Consider the following 27,527-nt stretch of genomic DNA (forward strand, 5'->3'; position numbering starts at 1 on the left):
TGCTGTTTGCCTGCATTTCCCAATCTTTTGTCATGGCTTTAGAGCCAGGTCGTACACATTTGAAACCTTCCAGAAACTCTTCCTTGAACTGGACTGTTCAAAGCTGTCCCCAAAAGTGAACACCCTTAAGAACAAGCTACTAGCTTAAGAAGAGGGACCCTTTCAAAATGAGAGAAATGTGTTAAATCACTGTCAAAATTGTTGTGTTTACCTTCAAGGATTTGTTCAATCCTTGAGTTTCAGTGTTGGCGGTGATTGTTCTGAAAAATCCTATCAACCATACTCATTTGAGGGAAGTGGCATTGTATTTTTTTTACATGATATTGGTAGAGGCAGCTGTTCTTAAACGTTGTCCACTGTGCACACCAGGGATGCAATTTTGAGATTTTTCACTGAGGAATTTAAAGTGAGTCCCGTTTTAGCATTAAAAAAGTAATCCAAGACCTTATCCCACACATATTTTTTATTTTATAAAGATTTTAGCTGTTTAAAAAAAGAAATTGGCCCTGATCATTTCAATTGGCGCATGTAATAAAAACAATATTTAATATAAAATAATATAATAGTTTTGCAGTCTGAAAATATCGTTGTAATTATGCATTGATGCACTGTGATGTGCCTGAAATGCCCACAAGTGATGGCCAGATGTTACAGGTCATTGTGCAGTTTTCTTAAACTTATACTGGGCCTTTTCCAAACTAAAATTACACCACTTAAGTAGCGTGATATAGCTAAATTTGTATCCCTAATGTGCTTCTGTTTTTCTAGACTTTTTTATTGTATTTTGGCATTTGCAAACAAAGTTGCACAAATAAATGTTTACCTTGCTGTTCATGTAATGCATGGAGATCTGTTGAGCCTAATTAAGTAAACTGGGGCACCAAAAGGCTTGGTATTGAATGGATTGGACATAGAAAAATTGTGGCAAAAAAGTGACATTCAACATTATTGAATCGATTTAAAGTCCTGTGATACAATTTAAAACTTGAATTAAAACATTTAATGTATGTACAGATAAATAAGAATAACAATGTAATTGTGTTGAATTAAGCGACAATGTGCTAAAATATGAGTTGATATCATTTATTTTATGAGTTTTATAAGTGAATACAAATCAATTTCCACCAGATATTCAATAAATATAAATCAATTTCCACCAAATATTAAGTAAATACAAATCTATTTCCATTATGACTCAGAGTATTGATCAGCAAAATGCATGCATATTGTGTCATGCATACTATACATGCACTATGAGCGTTGTACTAGATTGCACCAGTGATCTATTGCACTAGCACTTTGTGTGTATGTCTTATTGGCGTTTTTTTGTGTTGTTGCACTGTAAAAATGGTAACTAGTGATTGTTGATCTCATCAGAGTTTTCAAATTAAACTGACTCAGAAATATGGCTTTGCAATATGCAATCTATAAACTCTTGTCTGTCCAGCAATTTTCTCTCATTGTTGTCCTAACTACTATTTTAAATCAGCACAACAAGGATTTCTAAATCTTTGAGCAGATTTTTGAGTTGAGTTGGGCCAACTCTGTAGATACCAGTTTGAACCGGTTTTGACGGCTCTCTGCTGAACCTGAGTGCCCATCGCACAATTTCTGGACAGACAACGACTTGGAGCCCACAACCACTTTGCTCAAGCAGGTACGGTAAGTGTGTTTTTACTTTCATCACATTAAATTACGTTAGCTCTGGCATAGACTGGCATGTTAATAGCACATCTGCTGTGGTTAAATTTGTTAAGAAAGTTTGTTTTGTATTTTGCCCATGCTTTTTGTTCGCACACAGAGACGTTTCTGAACCTATATACTATATATATTCTATATATTATGGAGTTATATTCGCCACATTTCTATGATGTCATTTACTGCATTTACAGTTGAATGAGTGATGCTGACTGTGAGTTATGAAAATATAATACTGTATTTGTGTCAGTTGAATATAATGCAGCCAAACATTATGAACTACACAGCCTCATAATTAATGTTAGATAATTTTTAATAAGATGAAAATACCCAGGAATATCCTGTACAGAGAAATCCTGACATTATGGTTATGAACAAACGACAATATTTTGTTGATTGTCTTCTTTAGATATCTGAAGAATTTCATCAAATCACGAGCAAAGACCCCCTGGGGACTTTGAATGCATCCCTTGACAAATTTGGACCTGGCCTGCTGAAACTGTACCGGTCTAAGAAGGGAGCTTTTGGTCAAGAGATGGAAGACCTCCTGGATAAACTTGATGATCAGGTGAGTGAAGTGCTCCTTTGCCTGGCATTTTTAGAAGAGCATGAATATACTTTCTTATAACAGAGACACAGAAAAAGATGTTGGCTGCTGTAAAAAAATACCCTAGTGGACATGCTTCAGTAAAAATGGATGTCAGCAGTCCTTCCTTTGTGTTTTTATTTGGTGGCATTTGGTTTAACAGTATTTTGATTTGTTAAAGTAAAGTTGTGTGTGCTTCATTTTCAGTACAATAAAAGATTTCAGATTTTTCATTATGTACATGTTCAGTACAGTACTATACTTATTGAAATACTTGTGATTTCCACTGGATACTCTCTAGACATCCGACATTGTGTCCCACCGAAAGACAGCAGCACTGAGAGGCTTGCCCATTTTCCTCCGAGAAGATGCAACAACGTTTTTCCTGAAGTGCTTGGTAAGTACTAGTAACTGTAGCAAAAAGATAAATAATTCAGGTCATGTAGCTAATTCCTCATTCTCATGAGTCGTTCATCCAAAATGGAAATATACACCTCGCTAGTGCAGTTTTTAGCTCCCTTTTTTCTGCTGAGGCGAATCAGCTGGTCATTGTTGGGTGGTGTTCCTTAGTAGATCCTCAGTTGATTAAAGAAAAAGATGTTTTTTTTCTGGTTAATACCTCCACAAGTTGAATGGCATGTCAGTAGCGTGGCACTAATGTTCAAGTTCAAAATCAGTAGAAATGTATTTTAGCCTGAATGCTCTGGTTCTTCAAATCTTTCTTAAACAAATTATTAGTGTGAATGCTGAAAGCAGAGACCTACAAAATTCGAAGGATGCTTGGTTCGTTTTCTGATAAGAGCTACCATTTCGTAATGAAAAATCCAAATGCAAGACCAGTGAGGACACAGAAAACTGCACTGTCCTCTCCTGGACATTGGCTTATGCATCTCTCTCCTGTCCAACAGTTTCAGCCCTTTTCTCACTCATCACATTACATTATTGTCTCTGATTTGTTTATATTTGCATACGTGGTTCACACTAACTTTTTTACAATTCATGTAAATCAACCTCCTTTTCACAAGTTCTTCTTCTAAACTATTAAATCTATTCTCAGCTATTACTTCAGCTATGTTACCATTGCTTCATCAGTTTTCTTTGGCTGTCAGGTTCCAGTGTATGTGCCCATTTTCCTCTGCCTTTTTAACATTTCAACAGTTTTTAGCCATTATGAAGCCAATCATATCTCAGCCTACAAGTTATACTTTTCAGCTTTAGCATGGACCTTCTCAGCATTCACACACATTTTCTTCAGAAAATGCTCTTACTAGTTTGTCTTGGTTTTTCTAAACTATGTGGTTATTTTTCCTCAGGACACTGACACTTTGGCACCAGTGCTGGAAGGTGCGTCTCTGGCCATCCTCACTGTCCTACGAGATGAAGCCGACATCTCTGTGCGGGACCAGGCAGTTGAGTTGGAAGGGGACATCGTGCTGCATGACATTGCAAACCTCTCCACTGCCTTCGTGTACCTCTTTGGCCTTCTGTATGCCCTCAACATTAATTACCCAAAACAGATGAGGTACACCTTCCAAGCGATCCAGACCATCTTTTTTGAGCTTGGTGGCTCTCGATGCTCACAACGCACAAGGTCTCTCAAAACAAAGCTTTTACTTTGACTGTTGTGGAAGCCAGACATGACTTTAGCCTGTTCTTTACCCTGTTCTAGTGTATTATGGTTAACGCTCATGTAAAAATCAGCAGCTAATCTCCTTGGCCTCTGAAATAGAGCATCATTTGTTAGTTAACAAGAGGTTCATATTTAGTGTTGTTAAATTCACTATTGCTCAAGTAAAACTTGAATGTGTGTATACAAAAAAATTGTCAAATGGCACAAACCAGTCATTCAGTACTAATTTGATTTTCTCAGAGAAGTTCTTGTTATTTTACAAAGGAGCTTAACCTTTCTGTTCAAAATAGAAATAAAGAAATATTTCAGATAACATTCAACTGTACTGTGTTTTATTAATTATCCATCTATTGAATATTTTTCAAATAAAATTACAGCAACATACATTTTTCTTGATTTATAGAGGTAAAATGTATGTTTATTCAACAAGAATATTTGTGTTTGGTGAATCTAGGAATATATGCCATTGAAGGGATAACTACGTTTATTCAACAAGAATACCTACGTTTAAAGAAGGTAGAAATACATGGCATTCAAGCAAGAATTTCTTTATTAGTCTCACAGCATTATCCTAATTAGGTGAACAAGAAGATCCAAGTTGGCAGAACTCTTTGCAGAACTTGAAAACCTTAGTTAGGTCAACAACAGCAGGCGAAAGTTGAGAAAACTCAAAAATCTCGCGCATCATGTTGCCTTGATATTTTACGTTCTCTCAACTTTTTCTTTTTTACAGTGTGGTGGTTTGGTACATTGCAAAAAGAGGGGCGATAAAATTATTTCTAGCCTAGTGGCACACGTCCACGTGCCAGTCTTGTGCATATCATATCACTGTTTTCATTTCACAGATAGGACTTAAAGTTTTAGATTACGAGCGAGTCCTTTCGGCAATAAACTGAAACTTGGTTGTTAAAAAACTGAACTTCCACATTTCTGTCTGTAAACCTGGAATTCCTGGGTCACAGTAGCTGGTGAGAGCTGGCCGCTGACCACACGGTGAGTGAATGTCATGAGCTCTCTAGATATTGGATTGAAACTCTTTCAAATCTATAGCAAACCTGTTCAAACTTATGTTAACCTATAGTTCAGCCACAACTGGCTGCTAGTCTATGCACAATTATCTATCAGATGTGTGAACTGCCTCATTGAGGTGGTAGGTAGATCTCAACGGGGAGTGTATTGTAAGACATTTTTAAATTAGCACATCATTTAAAATGTTGTGTCTCCTTTTTTAACAGGGTGATTAACTGTGTGGACTGGGCTACTGCAATTACAGCAATTTAAAGCAACACCAGCAAGTTTCACACAGTGAAAAACCAGCAGGAGGGAGCTCCTACTCAAATATGGAACTGCATGGTAAGATAAATATTCTGAATTTAATATTTACCATTTTCCTAGACTTATTTTTTTATCACTTCCCACCACAGAACTACAGAACGTCTTGACTGCCCTCTGTGTGGCAAGAGTCAGCTCAGCAGGTTGGACAAGCATCTTATTATAAAGCAAAATATGGCAGATTTTAATTTAAGTAAATATGAATTCTATTGTTTTGATAAAAATGGAGCTGGAAGATCTGTTGCACATATACTGCTTTACTCATCTTTAGTTTCACATTCGATGAAACCAAATAATTTTTTCTTAACAGGACGAGAACCTGTCATGACAACTGCCAAGAGACGTGTCTGCGTGAAGGAGCTGGCTGCACTGAGGAGGTCTGATCCTGCTGGGGCCATGGTGTCATCGCCGGACTTGGTGCAGCACGATGAATTTGGCACATTCCTGCTTGTGTGTAATATGCTACATTACCTCTCTGACCTATCTCTCTCCTCAGTGTCTCTACTGTCACTGTTCACTAAAGCAGGAATTGATTGGAACTCATGGACCTTGATGATATTGAGGAGGAGGAGCCACAAAATCCACACACCCAGGAAGAAGGGAGTTCTTCTGCCTTCCAAACATGTTCCACTCCTGCTCCTTGCCCAAGTCCTTCCAACATTAGTCCAGCATCTGCAGCATTCACATTCATGTGGAGTTGGGCTCCTCTTCTTTCTCCAGTGGCTGTCCAATCAATCCCACTGCCCTGCTTCCTTCCACCCCTGTGTCTGTCTGGCGCCCACAGTGAGAGCTCCAACTCATCTGTGTCCCAGAACTGCTGCTGCAGCTCGCTTGCTGCCAGGGTTCAAGTGCTTGAAAATAAAGTTGCAGAATTGATGAAGCGGAGACTCATCACACCCCAGAAGCCGATATTCACAAAATGTGGATCAGCACAAAAAAGGGGGACCGTGTGCAGATGGGGGAGATGTCTGGTTCAGCATTATAACGTAAGTTCTCCACTCTTTTTTTAGTTATTGACAGTTACCCATGCCACGGTAACCAGATCAGAAAAGTGATTGCTAAAGGAAAAAACAATGGAAAAGACACACACACACACACACACACACACACACATTGAGGTGCAGCAGAGAGCAAGTGAGCATTGTGAGCAGAGGAAAATCTACCCCTGTGTAATCACTCTCTTACCAAGCTGCCACACATTCACACACCTGCAGCTCAGACCTGCCAGGGTTCACCATGGTAACAGAGCAGTGGTAACAGAGCAGTGGTAACAGAGCAGTGGAACCACTCTGTTGTTCAGGATCATTTTCTCAGTGGGAAAATCACAGTTCATTTTGAGAACCTTTTTAACGGGACAGCAGAGTCACAGGTCTGGTTCCATATGCTTGTGGCGCCCTCTCTGTTTGCAGTGTGTGTTGTGTGTTTGTGAGTGTAAATTGTTGCTTCGATGCCCCGTGCTCATCGGGCTGGGTGCAAAACGACTGCTGTGTGTTTGAGGTGGGGGCAGCAGAACACATGCTGGATTTACTCTCGGTATTTGTATAAGTCGATGTGAGGGAGCTCTGCATGGTGGGCAGACACTGGATGTGATGGATTCAGTCCATCTACCACCTCCAGCAGCCATACGGGTGCCAATATGACCAGTAAAATTAGTTAACACAAATTGAGTTAACACACACACACACACATTGACTGTTGTCACTGCTGGGGATCAATAACACTTTGTTAATATTATTTTACAGAGCGCACAACATGAAAAACTCTACAAATAACCTCCGTACGATTAATCAGTTTAATGAGTCGATCATTATCAGCTTTTGTCCCCTTCTGCCCAGCAACTGCTGAGTCACCAGCAACTAAGCCTCTCAGAATAGCAGGTTGTCTCAAGCAGGGCTGTGAACTCAGTGATTTCAGGGTGAAGGTTGTCAGACACAACTTAGCTGGTTCCACAATAAATGGATGAACAAATATGTAGAGTTCCTTCTACCTGAATCTTCACTTTGGTTCTTACAGCTGCACAGCAACAAGGCTCTTCACGGATTCTCCTTCAGAATGAGGTTTTCTCATCCTTGTGTAAAGTGCCCTCAAATAATGGATGCTGTGATTTGGAATAAATAACATTGACTTGAATTGAGTGACACTCTTTTTGTACACTGGCCTCTAAAGTTTCTACATGTGGAGCATTTGATAAGTACCGAGCCAATATATATTCACATTTAAAGTAGCAGACACATGTGCATATTGGCAAAGGACACACACTGACACGCACTGATAGCATTGATGTGGCTTGTCAGCTCATTAGAAGACGTGTGTGTGTGACTCACTCTCACCCAATCAGAACACTCTGAGCCCTCGGAGACAAGCTTCCCTGCTTTAACCCCAGATTCACTAGCACTGCAAATATAGCAGAATGAATAAAATATGATCCACTTGATGTGAATATGACACTGTGATATTTCCATTCCCCGTTGCCTTATAAAGATAGCAGCAGCAGATTATGTTTAGGCAGCACTGAGCAGACCAGTTCCCCATTGCACATGTCAGGGTTGCTATTGTGAATGTATTTGCTTCACACAGCACTTCTCCACACAGCACTTTTGCTTTCACACATTCACACACTGCCGGCTCAGGCAGAACTTTGCACATGTGACACGTGGTGAAAACATGCATGTTCTTGCACACAGCTTGTACATCCTGCATATTGGTGTAGCAATATAGCTTGATTACCCCCCCCCCCCACCAACTTTCAACACAGTAAAGTTGTGATACATCAGCACCTATATGTACAAATATCCTATACCTAACAGGAAGTCAGCTATTTTAAGAAACTCTTACAGTTTAATCAGATCATAATATATAACACGGTGAATTTCAATGTTTTTGCCATTGAAAGGTTGTGATAGTGTAATGTCCCGTAAGAGCATTGCAGCAGCAGAGACTGAGTTATACAACATTTCCATTTTTATTGGTCGTGCATATGGAGCTGCCAAAAAGGCTTAATAGTGCAGTGCTCCCTACAAAATTTCAAAACAGAAGCAGTCAAGATTTGTTTCACTTGAAACAAAATGATGTGAACACTGCACAGTGAGCATCTGTTTGTTCAAAGCAAACATGGCAGCAGCGGGCTGCTCCTTTAGATTCCTCCTGAAGACCCTCAGGAGAAGAGACATCTTCACACTTTACATTCAGTTTTAGACAAAGACAGCTTTAGCTCGGGCGATTAAGAGTGTCGTTCCACTAACCAGAAGGTCTGTGGTTCGATATCCGGCACCTCCAGTCTGCAATCCAATGTGTTCCAAATAGCTCCTGAAGGCTGTGCAGACTGCATGAATAATGTATAATTCAAAAAGCACTGTGTATGGTCGCATTATAATAAGGTGAATCTGATTTGAACTGTAAAGCGATTTGAGTGGAAAAGCTCTTTCAGTCCATTTCACCATTCCTCTGGCTTTAGTCTACAGGACAATGGAGGGAACTGGTTGAAAGTCTTGCTCAAACTAGGACAAATCCTGGATGTTCTTTGGACTAGTCCTACAATGGTGGCATGCATTCCTCACTAAAGTCAGGACAGCAGAATAACCACATCTTCCGTACACTATGGTCATGTTCCTGTTTGGATGAATAAATAATACAAATGAATGTCAAGAATTAATGTTTATTTTAATGTTTGTCGTAATATATGTATCTAGGGCTCCTTGAAAAGCAGTAGTAAAACTAGGGCGGACATATAAAGCAGATCATTTCGTTTAATGCTGCTGTCATCTGGTTCTCTGCACACTCTCTCTCTCTCGCACACACTGTCGTTTGTTACCCACACATTCACAAATAAACACACAAACGGCTGCATTTCTATCATAAACCTGAGCACATTTAATATATGTCAGGTTAAAGACGGAGACTTGACGTAAATAGCTTTGGCAAAGTGCCACACACTTTCTGTTGTCTAAATTTAAAGGACACCTATGTTTCAGGTTTTGCCTTGGAGAGGTTTTCCTGTATTTATGTTTGAGCAAGAAACAGTGAGACAGACTTACAAGGCCCCAGAAGGTGATTTAATTAATTTCATTTCATGTTTGTTTAATTCATATTTTGTTTTCATACATTCCCCCTTTGTTGGCGTTGATAAATAGGATTTAAAGCTGGGGTTTTATTTCCTAGGATCACAAGGGTTAACACCACTAATCAGTTACGCCGGATCCACACAGGAGGCGGGAGCATCGAGAAGCGTCAATTCTCATTAAAGCAGCCGCCTGGATGTTCACACAGGTCAGCCGGTCAGCCCGCCATTCTGCTTCTCCTGGTACTTTGTAATCACACATATAGTAGAAGGTGTAGGAGTTCCGGGGTAAATGATGATGGTCTTCACAAGGGACTGACCTACGCAAGCCTATATCCCCCCCACCCCTCTCTCTCTCTGTCTATGTCTGCCTGTGTGCTTGTGTGTGTCTGTCTGTTTAGACACAAATGACAAATGTGTGGAATAAGTACATCATTTAAAAAAACACTTACAGTGGATGGGCAGATGGGGACATTTCATCATGTGGAGAGGGGGATCTGGGAAATTGAAACTACAGGAGAACAGCAGGAAAATCTAAAGTATGGGTGCATTTTTGATCATTTATATCGTTTAGAATCGATTTTCAGTGGGTTCTCTGGTCCAATAGTACAGACGCCGAAACCATCGCTGCAGATCGCGAGCCGGCCGCGGGGCTTCGCTGCCGATGTGAACAGCCCAATTGATTAAGATGGCCATTGAAATCAGTACATATCATAAACAATTCATAGTAGTTGTATTACAGGGATTGGTAAGGAAAGAAAAGAACCCAGTGTTTAAGATCTAATGCTGATTGAGGCCAAGAAAGCACCACAGCTTCCATTCACCAGGTCAAACATACACCCACTTACACTGATGGGAAAGAGTAAGCAAGGTGCTGACCAGGGTTCAGGTCCCGCTCAGTGTCTTGTCCCAAGACACTCGGAGAAGCTTGGGAGGGACTCCCATTCCCTGAGCAATCACAGCCTGGCACTTTCTCTGTGCTGCACACATGCACCACATATGTAGAGCTGAATTAGTCAACCTGCCGGTGCCTGGGTGTTATCTGAACTGTTTTCCCAAGAGACACACAAACACACAGTTAATCCACAGAAAAGCACCATCTATATTTCATTCAAAATAGCAACTTTACCACACACACACACACACACAGGCCGGGGCTGTGCTGTCTGTTATCAGGGCGGCCTCGGGCCTGTGAATCTGTGTGTGTCCTCACACACTTGGCAGAGCTGCCCACAGTCTCTAGCTCTGTGAGATTCTGTGTTCTTGCCAAGCCGCAAATTGGCGTGGACCTCAGCTAAAATGGATTCTAATGTTACACTTTGTGATAACACTTTCACATCCAAGTACCTCAACTGGTACTCCGCTATGCCCAACACAAGCTCACACACCATCAGCTGCTAATGTATCCCACATAGATCTCACTCACGTTCCTCACAGAGGTTTTAAGAAGACCTTGAAAGAAAACCCACACGAGGAGACCTTGTGAATCCTGAAGCTGTCATTCCTCATGTGTCTGTTTGGGTGTTAACACTTTATCCATATGGCATTATGTTGTTTGAGGTCGAGTAAGCATCACTTCATGGTTCTTATACCAGTTTATCACTTTCTCACACATCCCTTACAACAACTTGCTCACAGAAAACACAAACACTTTCCTCTTGAAATTTGAATTTTTTTCTCTTTCTGTGACTTCCAAAGACACAAACCCAGAAAACACACCAGTCACGCACCCGCCACACTGCTGCTACACCATATTTTCATACAGTCTGTGAGCTATGAATGACACAACTATGCTAACAATGTCAGCCATGCTAAGGAGCTGCTAGACGCCATGCTGGCCTGCTGATGCAACGCTGTGAGAGCAAAAACATCCACCTGCAGATTAGAGCATTCTGCAGCGCAGCGACCTGGATGGTTGTTTACTGTACACATAGTGATGTTATTCAGTTGTGCGTCTGAGTGTGTGTTTAGCTGCCACTTTCCAACACCCATAGACGACTGCAGGCAACACTTTGCTAAGAACACTAAGGGAGAAGGACGTGTTGCAAAGCAGTCATTTTGGTCTGGGATGGTGGTGATATTGTGACATTTAATGGTAGTGGATATTATATATATATATATATAAGTTAACCAAGTGCACTACGCTACGGTGGCCAAGATAGCTCAACGCACTGCAAATTAAGAAACGAGAAAATTCACAACACAAGCAAACTCAGAAAACATCATCGATATGATGACATATGAAAACTCACAACACATACAAATGAAAAAAAACTATGGGAATGTTTCCAGGGGACGCAAAGAACTGTTTTTTGCTGTTCATCATGGCCGTAGTCAGCTATGAGGCCAAACAAGACGGTAAGTAGAAGGTAAAAGGTTAAGTGAAAGATATTAGTTAGGTAAAGTTATTGCTAAGAAGCTTTCATTCACAACATTAAAAGCTAGTTACCTAGTTGACTAGCTAATTTGTTGTAACATGTAAACACATATTAACAGTGGCCAGGCAGAGAGTTGGTTTTCTCAAATTAAATTCTGTAATTCATATATTTTTTACAATGAAAAAATGATTTGGCGTTAGAAGTGCCCGTCCTGTCACATTTTCAAATGCACAGATACACATTCAAATTAATAAAAAATTAAATCCCCTCTAAGTACTCAGATTAGTTCAAATGTTATATACCTAACAGACCCTGAAAGTGTTTTTTTCTTCTATTTTTTTATCTGTTATTGTATTACTCTTGCAATATTTTCATAATAATTATGATTATAATTAACTGATCATAATGTATGTGTGTCTGTATCTGTCTTATTTATGTCATTTCAGTGAGCCATGAAGTGGAGGGAAAGACATGAGACATGTATGCAGGAAATCAATACAAGGGAGGCTCGTGAACGGCCTAAAGTTTTTTGGTTTTTGTTTTACCGTGGCAACATTTCTAAGCCTATAACTACCTCATTTCTTCCCTACCCTCCCATACTGCTACACACACACACACACACACACACACACGAGTGAGGGTAAACAAACTGCAGCTTTAATAAAAGTATTTTTTCCAACAAGACCCTCTGTATGTATTAAATTATAGATATTGAGTTTGTGTGTTTGTAGGTGTCATTGTGATAAACTTTGCTCTTCCTTAAAAACATAAGCTCCATTGAAAGAAAAAATTCCGGGCCTCACTAATTTCTAAATCCTGGCTACGGCCCTGACCTTCATCACTTTTTTTGGTCTCCTGGAAAAATTTCCATTGTCATATTGCTATTTGCAGCACTTTTCTATATTTTTGCAAAACATGTCATCAAATTGATGGTTTTGTTAATTTGCATGTGTTGTCTCTATTTGCATGTGTTTCCTTAATTTGTTTAGCTCTCTCGACCACCGTACTACTTGGACAAGATAAAGTAAAAGGAAAAAACTGTACTACAAACATTTTCTACAACAATACAAAGATTGTAAGCACATATCCACTTACACTTTATACTACACTATACAGTTTGCACTTTCCTCAAGTCAGCGTCAGTGCAAATTCACAGAGAGTTTCTCTGAGCAGCAGCCCAAATTGTTTCATCAATTCTTCTGGTTTTAATCTGGCAGAAATCTTCTTTAAGTAGGCAAATAGAGATGCAGTCCTGTGGTACCTCAAGTCAACCAGCGCTGCTACTCATAAGCATTTAATACACCTGAACTACTCAGTTACCAACCCGTCATAAAAAACAGCAAAGTGATATGAATACAACCTAATTAAGAATCAGAAATGTAGCTTAATTTGGACTTTAAGGGCTGCCCCATTGTCTTCCACATAGTAGGACTATGTCTCTTTACTGTATGCACCTGACAACACTTACTGGTAAACCTGGAGCACAGAGCACAAACCTCCCCACAATGTAAACTAAAGCTAAAGTCTAAACACTGTTCGGTGCAGTAAATCTGGGCAGACGGCTTCAGACAGGTGCTGCATGTCATAAGTGACGTAGTACTTTTATTTTCACATGCCACACACATCCCCACACATACAGTTCCCTAAAAAAACCTCAGGAGTGAAGGGAAAGTATCGATGTACTGTAGTGAGTTCACTGTTGTCAGATTGGTATGATTTCAGACAGAACTACAATTAGACACAAGGACTGAGATGGATGGCGTGTGCCAGCTCAGCAGTTCTTATGAGACACTAACATATTTACACGCTTTTGCTTTTGTGTGGAGCCGTAAAATGAATGCATTGACTTTGCCCCACGGTCGCGGCACAACCTTTCTAAATCACTGCTGATCCGTGATTTGGAAAGTCACGATTCACAAAAGACAGGGTTTTTGTATTTACTATACTGTGGTTCAGTGAGTTTTAATAATTCAGACCCTGTCTTTTGGAATTGACACATATTGACCAGTAAGGGCAGTGAAACAAACACCTAAACAAACCGAGCTGACAGGATTCTTCACCTCGTGTTGTTTTAATGATGCGGGGAGCTGGCTTTCCGATAGCAGTTGCGCAATGTCGGCATGCAGCTTTTGTGCGATTTGCTCATCTTTGTCCGTCATCATTATATGAAAAATACAAAATTCAATAATGAATGGTTTGGATACATGCACTCCTATTTATAACCTCTAAGCGACCTAATTTTGCTCATCGGTTAATTTGGTTAATACTTCGAGTTTCATCTATGTGCTGTGCTGTATCACCCTGGTGCATCTTTTCACTCCCCCACTGACCTGCACTCAAATTACACGTTAACGATAAACACTTATCAGAAAATATTAGGAAATGCAGGCTACAGGACTTGAAGTTTACTCGTGTGTGTTTTTTGTTTGTTTTTGTTCTTAGGTTTAGGAGACACAAACTTTTTGCCTTGCACACAGTTCACACACAGCACAAGATCTAACGTGACACGCACGGCTAGGACATCAGGGTTTAAGTGACAGAACGGGTCCCGGATTCATGATTCGACACCATCTATTAAAAACCACACAAAACTAAATCATTGACCAAATAAATGGTAAGAACTTCTCTTCTGTCTGCAGGAGTGACAGAAGAGTTCTTCCCACAGATTATGACGCAGCGCCGTCTTCATTGCTGCAGAAGAAACAACACCCCGTTTAACATAAAGGAACATAAATATGAATTCCGCAGGTTTTTATAAAGATCAGTTCTACGTGTGAGTGATTAGAAAAGAGCAGAGAAGCAGAGTCACTTATTGAACGACACCCTAAGTAATGCACAGAGTGATGCACCTTACTGGGGTGTTATAAAATAATCATGAATTAATCGTAATCTTGGTTGAAGTTTGAAATAATGGTGATATTGATTTGGAGTCATATCAGATAGTTATCTGGATGAGAAGTCGTAGGTGCGCAGCCTGTCACCTGCAGGCCTTTACCTAAGTTCCACTTCTCCCTGATCCACTGACAGAGAGAGCAGACAAGTGTCACGACCCGGCTCAGAAGCCGTGACTAAAAGAGACGGGAAACGAGGGTTGAAAGCCAGAGGATGAGTGATTCATTTAAATTGTCTGACAACAAGTAATGGTGTCCAGCTCTGTACATGCATCTGCATTGAACTCTGTGAACATGTTGCATTTCCTGTGGCTGATACAATCCACCTTGTGGTGCAGCAGCAATTTCAATCAGCATTATAGGTGTAATGCAAACCACAACTTATCTCTTTATTTCACATAAATACCAGTTTTTCTATGATATGTAAACAGGTTGTTTATCCTTGATGGACACATTACTGCCAACTGGAGCTCTGTTTAATTGTGGCAATGATGTTAAAAAGCCCAAAATCCAAACATTGTTTTGTGTGTGAGTTCATGCTGCAGCTGCACAGGCTCCTGTAAACCCCTCATGCTGAAGGCCACTTTGTACTCTGCACAGTTACAGCTGACTCCCAACAAGAGTCGAAACCACTGCAGCCACTCAGCAGCCGGCACAGAACACATGTTGCAACAACCCCGATTTCATTTTGCATATTTGTACCATTTACAGATGAAGCAGCCACACAGCACGTGTGTTACCCTCATTGCTGCACAGTGCAGGGAGCACAGACTCGATGCCTGGTTGATTTCTTTTTTGAGTGATTATGTGATTAATGTTTCACCCAAAACTATCAGCCTCATTCATTTATCAACCATAACACACAGTAACTAGTTTACCTTAAAACAAACCTTTTCCTCATCAGGTTCTATGTGAAATTCAAATACATACCATAGTTTTCTTTGGCTGGTTTTAATATTCTCCTCCTGCTTGTTTGTTGGTTTGTGGACCTTTCTGACATGAGCGTGTTATGATGTTTAGAGAGGAAAATAAAGTGTCATTCATAAAACATAACATCAATTAGTGTGGGAATAACAATAATTATTATTTTAATTATAATATAATATGGCAATAATAATAATAAAGCACAGTGACCACACAGAGAGTAACACCTGGCTTTGTGTGTGGGTGTGTGGAATCATTTCCTCTCTCTTTCTCTCTCTCTCTCTCTCTTTCCTACTATAGTGTCGTTAAGACCTCACCATATGCCACCATTGGTTGTTTACAATGAACTAATTAAAGCTGTGTGATTAAAGATATCATGCCGGTGTTAAGGAATCACGTGCACGACACGTAACAGAAGTGGCGTCCTGTTCTCGCTCTTCTCTATAGATTTTGGCTTTATGGCTGCTTATTGCCTGAAAAACATGTTCTGTGTTTATACTTTTTATACAGAATGGCAAGGCATACTAAAGGCACCACATCCCCACCTTGAATAGGCTTCGTGAAAGGGGTCTGTCCCCCTCACTCATACACACATATATACACACACAAACCCACACGTACACATACTGATACACGATACTCACATCCAGAGTCTCAGAGATGAGAGAGACAAGACAAACAAATAGAAGATAAAAAGATATCAAGACCCAAAGCAAGGTCAGTGAGAGGAATAGAAAAATGATTAGACAAACAGGGCAAAAGTCACTCCCACTCACACACAAACCCACACACACACAGAAACACACATCAGGGTGAATGAGAGCGTAGACTTAGGAGTGGCATCTCTACATCCTCTGCATTGATTTTTTATGTCAGCCAGTTAAATATGCTGCAGCCGTCTGCTCATTCAACCTGTCCTCTTTGACAAACACACCGCTCTGTCACACGGTCTGGAGCCATGCCCAGTTTACTCATGTGACGTTTCACACCTTTCAGATGGACAATGAATATGATTGTTATGATTTGAAGACATTTGGTCAAGATGTCTAGACTTATAATTATGGGTGGGTGATATATCGAAGATACTCGATGTATCGCAGCTTGTTCCATGTGATGTATTAAATGACTGTACGGCGACTATAAATTGGGTATAAATTGTCACATGAATGTTTTAAGCAGCATGAAATTCTCTTTGAGTTTCACTTCTCTCTTCTCATGCCCCTCTCACAGCAGACAGCTCACTCCCCCGCCCATCCAGGAAACTCTCCTGCACGCGTTCATATTTTTGCATCGGGAGGAGGGAAGAGAGAGGAGGGAAGAGAGAGGAGGGAAGAGAGCGTGGAGAGAGAGAAGGTGAAAAGTCTCGGCAAAGTTTACACGAGGTCAGAGACAGTTACTGACAGTGTTGCTCATATTCTTTGTGAACCCAATGAAGCAGTTTACAAATGATGATCGTGAACGTGAGCGGCGAGAGTAAACGTGTGTGTGTGTGTGTGTGTGTGTGTAACCTCCAACTCTCTCCGAGCACGCACACACAGGCCCCGGGGCTCCGCCCCCACACACAGTGAGATCAGAGGAGCGTTAACGTGAAGCCAGTAAGTGACTTTGTTGAAGAACAGTGGAAACAAAGAGTGAAAGTACAGTTTCCTCTATGATCCACAGCTGCTCAGTGTTCAGAAGGTTGGTCTGTGCCGAGCTGGAGTTTCTGTCTCTCTGACCTGCTCTCACTTTAACTAATATAACTCATCAGTCAGTAAGACCTGATCAGTACATGAAGTTAACTTAGTGCCTGTGATGCGAGTGTTATTGTTCAGTGAGGTTTTCATCCTCACAGCCCAGTGCTTGACAATGCTATTTATTATTTACAATTTTTGAAATGATCTGTTGTTACAGAAAACTGTAATTAAACTTACATGGTACTGAAATATCTTTCTCAAGGATTCTTGTTGAATTCACTTTTTTGTTGCTTTGAGCTCAGTTTTTGTTCAGGAGAACTAGGCCACAGTAGGAAGGAGTATACCTTATTTATTTTGATTTGTTAAAATCTTTTGAGTGCAGCTGCCTGGTTCAAAATAAGAACTTTGCTAAATGTTACTTGATTGTGATGTTCCCCTTTTAAATAAAAAAAAATACAGTTGTGCATCAAAGGGTTGAATTTAGCATTTGTACAGTGATTTAGAGGAGAATTCAAAATATCAAGATATATATATATATAGTGTACTGTGATATAGCCTTAAAATATCACGATGTATATTTTGAGCCATATCGCCCAACCCTATTTATACTCTGCTTTCCTCCACAGAGCTGTTTTCAAATTTCTCAGGCCCTGAAGCAAAACCTGAGCTAAAAATGAAGCAAAAGCTTCTGCTGTAGGAGAGACTGTTAACAAACATTTGCATTTTTTACTTCTCACTAACCTGCTGAGGGGCTTAAAGATTCAGTAGATTTAGATGAACGGATTGTTTGGCAGAAATTGAATATAAAATAATTCTAGTGATGTTTTCACTGGTGTGTTTCATCTAAATTGTATGAATTGTTGTTTTCTTTACCATATAATGAGTTCTTTATTTCTGAAAACTTATATCTGAAAACTTTAAATTTACTTATATCTCTGTGGATCCCGCCATGTTTTTTACTGTTGTCCAAACTTAAGACAAGCAGAATCTCTTGTTGACCTGTGCAGTAATGTGCCTCAGTGCAGTGGTGCTGATTTGATTTATATTGACATATATATTGACATCGACTGTTTGAAAAAAAATGATCGTTTTGATCCTTATCACCCAGCCCTTATTCTCTGTATGTATTTGTTTTTAAAATGGTTTAATCTGAGCCTGGCCATATAACAATGATAGCAACCATCACTTCCATACAGGGTTAGTAGTTAGTAAGTTTTTTATTTTAATTCACTGGTATCTGATATGTACAAGGCACTGGGCCAATATGTAGAGTCCAGGTATCTGAATCAATATTGGGAAGAGAAAAATGGTATTAGAACATCTATAATAAAATATAATAAAAAATACATTTAATTTTGACAACCTAGATGTGGCCGATTAAAGGTCCAGTGTGTTGACATTGGACCTTTACCAGATTTAGGTGAAAGGAACTATTAGCAGAAATTGAATGTAGAATAATCCTCATGATGTTTTCACTAGTTCATTTCATCTAAATTGTATGAATTGTAGTTTTCTTTAGCCCAGAAAAGACCCTTTATATTTGAATACTTTATATTTACATGGAGAGGTCCTCTCTACGGAGGCCGCCATGTTTTTTACATTAGTCCAGACTGGACAAACTAAACACCTTTTGAGTTTTTATGACAACTGAAGCTACAACAGGTTCTTTTTCATGTTTGGAAGGAGAGGGTGAGGTGAGGGGTGTTCAGCTGCAACATGAAACTTCACCTCTAGATGTCACTAGATTCTATACACTGAACCTTTAAGTAGTAGGATGGAATACAGGCTTGACTCAATGGGGCATCAACAGTAGTTGTGATCAAACGTTATGGCTGATGGTTAATATTTCAAGAACAGGGTAGCTAGTGGTTGATAATGCCGATATACTGTTGTTTTTAACCTATGAAATTTAACATAACACAGCATATTATATAATTAATGGTAGCCAGTAACAGGTCAGTAGAAACGTGGTAACATAGGTGTTTGAAGCAGGGTGCATGAGAGCTACAGTACAAGGCGCTAAACATAAACTCTACCCCACGTTCACAAAATAGTTTGTTTTTAGATAAATGCAGTTCAAGTAAAAGACACAATCTAATTTTGTCAACATGCATTACACAGCCTGCTTATTTACCAAGTCACTAGAGGAGACAACAATATGAGCAGAGATTCTTTCTAAGGAATACACTACCTGCCTCATCAACTTCTGTCCAACATTAGTTTGAGGTTTTGTGCACTGACACACACACACACACACACTGAGGGTGAGAGACATGCACACAAGAACAGATATATAAATGGTGTGTATTTATATAGCGCTTTTCTAGTCTTGATGCCCACTCAAAGTGCTTTACAGTCCTTTTTTTTATGCCATTCACACACACAGTGCATCTATGGGCAGTAGGCTTAGGGCGACCGGTCGATGTAATCAACGTCATCAATTACGTAAATACGTAGAATTGTGAAAAAATCACCTACGATCATCTTGCATATTTCACTAATAGGCAAACCGCGGTCCAGACCGGGCCCAAAAGCCATTCTATACGGACTCAGACCTGTGATTGAGATTGTGAGGGAGCGTTTCTATTTGAACCTGCACAGCCTTTTCTGTCTTTACGGTCGTAAATCCTGGCAGCACACGGTAGAGGTTACTTCGCTGAACAAGAGAAAGTGGGAACAAAGAGAAAAGCTAAAGCTGTTTAGCTGTTGATGTTCGTTGAGATTGTTTATATGTTATATATTAATAAAAGAAGAAACGTGGAAACTCAACTACATCTTTTTATTTATTCTTTCTGAAACCAAGCACTGTATTTTTAGATGCCTTTATCAAAAGCTCTTTATTTTGTTTTTAATTGCAAACCTTATTTTACTTGAAACGAGAAAATATATATATTTTAAATTATTTTATTATTAGAGCACCCTCCAGTTCAGTGTGAACATGAATGATACACACTGTTGAATTTCTATTGAATTTAACTTTTGGAAAGACGTGTGACTGTAAAAGGCAGATTATCAGTTCAGACTGGGCTTTTTTTATTTGTGGAATAATGCCTTGTAGTGCGTTTTAGTTTTTTGTTAGATTTGTTTATATTTGAGAGAAGATGATACAATAAATATAAATGACGTAAGTTTTTAAATTCTTATTTTGTAAGAATTTGTTATCATATTAATAGAGTGATAAGAAATAATCGTTGAAATTAATCGATAAAAAAATAATCGATAGGTGAAGCCCTGATGGGCAGTACTATTCTTCTATGAGGGGCAATTGGTTGGTTGGTGGTTCAGTATCTTGCCCAAGGACACTTCGGCATTTAGATGGGGAAGACTAGGATCGAACTGCAGACCTTCTGACGACCGCTCTATCCCCTCATCCACAGCCGCAAATGTTATATATGCTAGACATTCATAATTTGTCCAAGGGACAACGGTTCAAAACTTTAAGAAATTCCCTAAATGCAAACTTGACATATCATCTTCAAGAAGCCAAAACTTGTTTTGTGAGGTCAGCATGACCCTGACCTTGGACCACCCAAATCCAATCAGTTAATCTGTGAGTCTGACGCTGCTTTCAGAAATCCACTGAACACCCCTGTTTGTCTGTGATTTTTCCAGGAGGGTGCATGTGTGAATGCAAACGTCAGAGTGCGATGCTCCCCAGTTTCTGCAGACTTAACAGGCCTGGTTGTGCATGTGTGAAAGACAAACTCTGGGTAAACTCTGTATCCATTTCTCCCGATTTTACCCACAGGTCATGTCTGAAAATGTGTATAGTAAACAACTGTAGCATATTTGAAAGGATTTTCTCGAGGGTTTCTTAAGAAAATGCAGTCACAAGGCAAAGAAAGGTTTTGTGAGGTCAGAGTGACTTTGACATATAACCACAAAATCAGGTCTAATCAGGTCATCCTTGAGTAAGTGAATGTCTGTGCCAGCTGAAATGAAATCCCCTACAGGTCACCTGTCAGTCCAGGTAAACATTCGTACCAAATCTGAAGAAATTCCCTCGACACGTGATTGAGATATATTGTGAATGGGATGGACGGATGTACAGTTCATACTAGGGCTACTGATAAATGTTGCTCGACAAAGAAAACAGGAGGTTTTCTACAGATTGTCTAACGGTGCTTTTACATTACTTTACAGTGGTCAAGGCAGGAAATGTAATATGATTGTTTCTTTGGTAACTTTGTAGAATTGTAAAATCCTACAACTTGTTATTGTAAACTACAGCACACTGCAAATACATGCAACCACAATCTGTGACGTGCAACTAAAATGTATGTGGGCTGTCTGTATTTTAGTTGAGTCATGTTGCTTTCTCATCTCATTTTTACACTCACACACAGGCTCCGCCCCCACTCACTCACACACAGGAGAGATGAGAGGTGGTGTAGGAGCTGGTTAATGTCAAACAGTGGTTTCCATTAAACACCGCTAATGATAAATGATTAGCTGATTCAGGATCAGGGCAGAGGCAGTGGTTGGTTTGTACCATGTCAGAGTGACCTGCGCTCACTTAGGGTCAATAAACACTAATAACAAGTTATTAGGGCCTGAACAATACTGAAGTATACTTTGTACTTTACTTCTTCTTCTACTACTTCTTCTTCTTCTCTGCCTAATTCCAGTGCAAGTTTAAAAGATAAAGGAGTCGTGCTGACATCACAGTCGGTGGGTTCAATGACTAATCCGTCAAGCATAAACGCAGCTTGATACCTGCAGTTTCCATCTGACAGTTAATATGAGTTCAGCAGGTTTTTATGAAGATCAGTTCCACCTGTGAACGATTAGAAAACTGAAGACAAGCAGAATCTCTTGTTGACCTGTGCAGTAATGTGCCTCAGTGCAGTGGTGCTGATTTGATTTATATTGACATATATGTTGACATTCGTTTTGATCCTTATCACCCAGCCCTTATTCTCTGTAAGTATTTGTTTTTGAAATGGTTTAATCTGAGCCTGGCCATATAACAATGATAGCAACCATCACTTCCATACAAGGTACAAGATGTGGCCGATTAAAGGCCCAGTGTGTAAGATGTAGGTGAAAGGGATCTATTGGCAGAAATTGAATGTAGAATAATCCTCATGATGTTTTCACCAGTTCATTTCATCTAAATTGTATGAATTGTAGTTTTCTTTACCCCAGAAAAGACCCTTTATATTAAAATACTTTATATTTACATTGAGGGGACCCTCTCTACGGAGGCCGCCATGTTTTTTACATTAGTCCAGACTGGACAAACTAAACACCTTTTGAGTTTTTATGACAACTGAAGCTACCACAGGTTCTTTTTCATGTTTGGAAGGAGAGGGTGAGGTGAGGGGTGTTCAGCTCCAACATGCAACTCCAACACTAGATATCACTAAATTCTACACACTGTACCTTTAAATCAGTAAATCATTCATCAGAAAAACTATTAGTAACATTCTTAGCACCCTATTTTATAGGTCGAACATGTTCGGGTCAGCTTTCTACAAAATATTGCAGGTTACAGGCTGGGCAGGTCAAACAGTAAAAACTATAACTGGTATACACATATGCAAAACTAGAGATTATTGGTCCAATCTCTCTCTATCTCTTTCTCATTCCCGCATACACACAAATATACACATAAAGAGTGCACGTCCTCTAATGTTCTGTTCTGCATGACTGAAAAATAACTAGATTAACATGCACATTTCTCAACACTCAAAAGGAGGGGTCAGTATCAGCAGTGTCAGTCCATGTCACTTCAGTAATGGTAGTATTCAGTATATGTTCCCGTGGAATTGCTCAGGATCCAGCAGTAGCACAGTGTGCATGTACGGTTATTTCCAGCTGTGAATATATACAATATGGACAATATTAATCACAATGGTCACCGAGCTGATTTCTGGGGATTATGTATGAGAATACACCTTGCAATGTTTCTTTACACTTTGCCTGAACACAAAAGCACAATCTATAATTTATGCAATGAAATCCAAACCTGTTTTGTAACCTATATCATTTCTCAAAGCAGCCCCATAGCTGCAGCATCACCGGTGCGGAAAACGTTCTTCTTCACCTGTCAAATGTCCTGGGAGTGTGTGTGTGTGTGTGTGTGTGTGTGTGTGTGTGTGTGTGTGTGGACGACATGATAGGATTTTTTTCTTACTCGAGCACCCTGTGTTGCTACAAACAGACCTGGAGTGTGCTACTGTCCTGAAAGAGGAACTACACCGAATGACCTCAAGGAACGCTATGTGAAAACCTATGAGACATTATTATACACTATGTGTGTACCGGGATCAACCATTCTCCAGAGGACCATTCATTCTGAATAGAACTCCATATCTGAGGAAGAGGAAGCACGACTGCTGAGCCAGTAATGGTCAGAGGTAATTTTGATTTGTGCGATTTGTGATTTTGTTGCAATGGCTGCATGTTAGGCACCGATACAGAAGAGAGGCAGATTACTGCAGAGAGTACCAGGGATTTGCAACATTACTTTGGAGAACTAAAGAAGTAAACGTGACCTCGGGTGACATTTCTTTTTGTGTCCATGTTCAGGAATTCTGCAGGGGATCTCCGCAAAGCACTTGAAACACCTGTGCTTGAGGCGTGACGTAAGATGTATTCTCGCCAGTAGGAAACACATGGCCAATTTATCAGTCTTTTAAATGTTATATTTAATCTCTTTCAGTGACTATTCTCCTCTAATTCTAATTAAACCCTCGTTTCAATCAAGTTTGCTTCAGAAGTGAAAGGGTTACTGTCCTCAAACTATGAAGACAGTTATCCAATCAGATTTTTCTTTTTTGTTGTCTGGGCAGAGACGGTTAGCTGCCTCACTCATTGGTTAAGGCTTAAGAACATGGGCACAAGGCTTGATTTCCCCTTGTTATCAAGCAATGTGTGTTGGTTTAATAAAGTGGCAAGCGAATTAACCAATCACATGTTCATTTATAGTGGGTGGCACCTTCCTGAGGGCTCGGAGCCAGAGCTCTCTCACATGCTTTACCTGTCTTCTGTCCACAGCACAGACACAAACCAAACTGAGAGGTTTAAAATCTGCTTCAGCAATGTTTCCATTTTAGTAAATGGTATTAAACTTCAATGGAAAATAGTTTATAGCAAATGACCTCTAATCTTTTACAGCCCGCTGGCAAGCAACTGTCCAGGGATGTGATTTTACTGTCAAAAGAAGTGAAGCAAAGAAAGTTGTCCAACAGTCTTCAATGGACTTGACATGACAATGTTCAAAACTTGGTATGACACATATTAAACCCATTAAAAGACAAACTTACATTCTTACTAGCTACAACGATGCAGGGAAACTGATCTAAACCAAGATATTGTTCCAATAAAACTAACCTGCAACAGTAGACACATTTCATAGGAAAAGTAATTGCAGGCTGGATTATGTTTCAGAAGTAATGCATTGTATGAAATATAGCCATGTCAGCTTCAAGTTTCAGCCTAAACTATCCATATATCTCAAATGAAATGAAAGAATATTCATCATATGAACTCGGTGTCCTCAAAATAGAGAATATATTACAATATCACTAGTATTATGCTGTCATTTGTTCATGAGATGAATTATGGTACCATCTTCACTTCACATTCTACCAGAGCCTGAAGGCCGGAGTTCCCTTGGAGGGAAACCGGGCTTCACCTGATGAAATGGTGATAAATCTACTATCCCTCACAAGCACACACGCTGACAGAGCACGACTGGAACCTGCGGGAGGACTGGTGCGAGCAGAGGCTGTCAGACTAACAGGGGACGACTGCTGAGACGGTGAATTATATAACAGCAATGAAGAATAGATAGCCAAGCTTTTACATATTAATGGGATCTCTAACAGGTGAGGGGCGGTAAAGCTCCGCATTGGTCCTACACAGACAGGTACACAGTGAGCCAGGAGACACACTCTACACACACACACACACACACAGATACTGAGCATTTACTGACAGATGTTAGGGTGCAACCACCCAACCACATGCACTGATGCTGACAAACATAATTAGCTGCTATGCACAGCCAAAGAATGTGGAGTCAAAACCACAGACAAGGAGCCAAGTGTGTGTGTGTGTGTGTGTGTGTGTGTGTGTGTTGGGGAGATAATAAATAATAATACATACCACTGGAGGTAATTAATCTGTCACAGGCTCTTCTCTCTCAACAGACAAGATGCATTTCACAGTAATCTGCTAGGAATGAGACACTTGCTCCAGCTGCTGGTCACGGAAACAACATACAAGTGCACGGCAGTGATAGAAGCATGCTGAGATTCTACCAGTGGATTTGTTTTGTAAGAGATGCAGGTAAAGCGGTGTGTGGGGGGAGGTGGGGGGGGAGGAGGTGGAAGTCATGCAGGGAGAGAGTGAGAGAACAGCAAGAGCTGAGATGGAACGACTCACTGGAGGTAGTTCAACCCTTAAATCTCTCTCTCTCTCACACACGCACACACGCACACACACACACACACACACACGCACACACTCCATGTAGCAGCGCCAAAGCCCTGATCTGATGGACGCATCATCCCTCACATCAGCAGCATCCTATACAAATACACCCTTGGAGGATTCAAATCGCGGTGACACCCACATCACGGAGCTCCGTGGGGACAGAAGTCAGAGTTCATGTGGGATTTGATCGTGGAAATGAAACGCCGGAGCCCCGCACCCCGGAGACGACGGTCACACTGAAGTTTAACGGAGGAGAAGCAGTTTGCGTCTGTAATGATGCTGCATGCTGACCACCGACTGGAGGTCACTCTTCCGCCCCCCTTTCATTCATCACATCCCCGGTGGCTCGTGCGTAAAGATTGCGAGCTCGGGGATGTGGTCGCCGTGCTCAGCCGGTGCTGGTTACCTTGAGAAATGGACAGCAGTCTGGAGCGGCTCCCTGTCGCGGCAGTGACGGCTTCAACTTTCCCGTCGTCCCTTCCCTTAAATCCAGTGTCCGCGCGGTCCAGGTGCAAACCGCGGTCCGCTCGCCTTCTCGATCCCCTCAGTGTCGCTGTGTCGGCCGCTGCACACGGTGAGCAGGACGCAGCCGAGCGGAGTGAGGAGCGAACCGGCGGCGGCTTGTCTCGGCTGCTGTAGCGTCACAGAAGAGGAGGGGAGAGCGGAGAGGTCTCACTCTGATGGCGCGGGGCTTCGCTGTCATGCTCCCGGTCTTATTCATGTAGTGCTGCCGAGCAGCGCAGTGTGGCACAAGTGGTGTAGTGCAGCACCTCCACTCATTCACACGGCACCACCGCACTGACTCCACCAGCCTGGAGGGTGGAGGACTGAGGACAAGTGATTATTGACATCTTCACTCCACCGCAGCCAAGTAGAGACAGGTCTCCATCACATCTACACATCACCTCCACACCCCCATCTCTACACCATCACCTCCACACATCACCTCTACACCATCACCTCTACACCATCACCTCCAACATCACCTCCACACCATCACCTCTACACCATCACCTCTACACCATCACCTCCACACCATCACCTCTACACCATCACCTCTACACCATCACCTCCATCACCTCCACACCATCACCTCTACACCATCACCTCCACACCATCACCTCCAACATCACCTCTACACATCACCTCTACACCATCACCTCTACACATCACCTCTACACCATCACCTCTACACCATCACCTCCACACCATCACCTCTACACCATCACCTCCACACATCACCTCTACACCATCACCTCCACACCATCACCTCCAACATCACCTCTACACCATCACCTCTATACCATCACCTCCACACCATCACCTCCACACCATCACCTCTACACCATCACCTCCACACCATCACCTCTACACATCACCTCCACACCATCACCTCCAACATCACCTCTACACCATCACCTCTACACCATCACCTCCACACATCACCTCCACACCCCCATCTCTACACCATCACCTCCACACATCACCTCTACACCATCACCTCTACACCATCACCTCCACACATCACCTCTACACATCACCTCCACACATCACCTCTACACCATCACCTCCACACCATCACCTCTACACCATCACCTCCACACCATCACCTCTACACCATCACCTCCACACATCACCTCTACACCATCACCTCCACACCATCACCTCCACACCCCCATCTCTACACCATCACCTCCACACATCACCTCTACACCATCACCTCTACACCATCACCTCCACACCATCACCTCTACACCATCACCTCCACACATCACCTCTACACCATCACCTCCACACCATCACCTCTACACCATCACCTCCACACCATCACCTCCACACCATCACCTCCACACCCCCATCTCTACACTATCACCTCCACACAATCACCTCCACACCATCACCTCCACACC

General features: G+C 41.1%; 1 protein-coding gene across 2 annotated transcripts in view; it reads right to left on the reverse strand.

Moving 5' to 3' along the window:
* Nucleotides 1-26,405, reverse strand: part of LOC109639463 (junction plakoglobin-like) — a 129,424-nt gene extending 103,019 nt beyond the window's left edge. Inside the window, exon 1 of one of the 2 annotated variants that reach the window (XM_020102944.2) lies at nucleotides 26,024-26,405. The gene's annotated coding sequence lies outside the window, so the exon portion shown is untranslated. Of the gene's footprint in view, nucleotides 1-25,287; nucleotides 25,466-26,023 lie in introns of those variants that run through there. The other variant, XM_069525178.1, reaches the window with a different exon arrangement.
* Nucleotides 26,406-27,527: the final 1,122 nt, after the last annotated feature.

Source organism: Paralichthys olivaceus, chromosome 5, assembly GCF_024713975.1.
Source record: "Paralichthys olivaceus isolate ysfri-2021 chromosome 5, ASM2471397v2, whole genome shotgun sequence".
Classification (NCBI taxonomy): Eukaryota; Metazoa; Chordata; class Actinopteri; order Pleuronectiformes; family Paralichthyidae; genus Paralichthys; species Paralichthys olivaceus.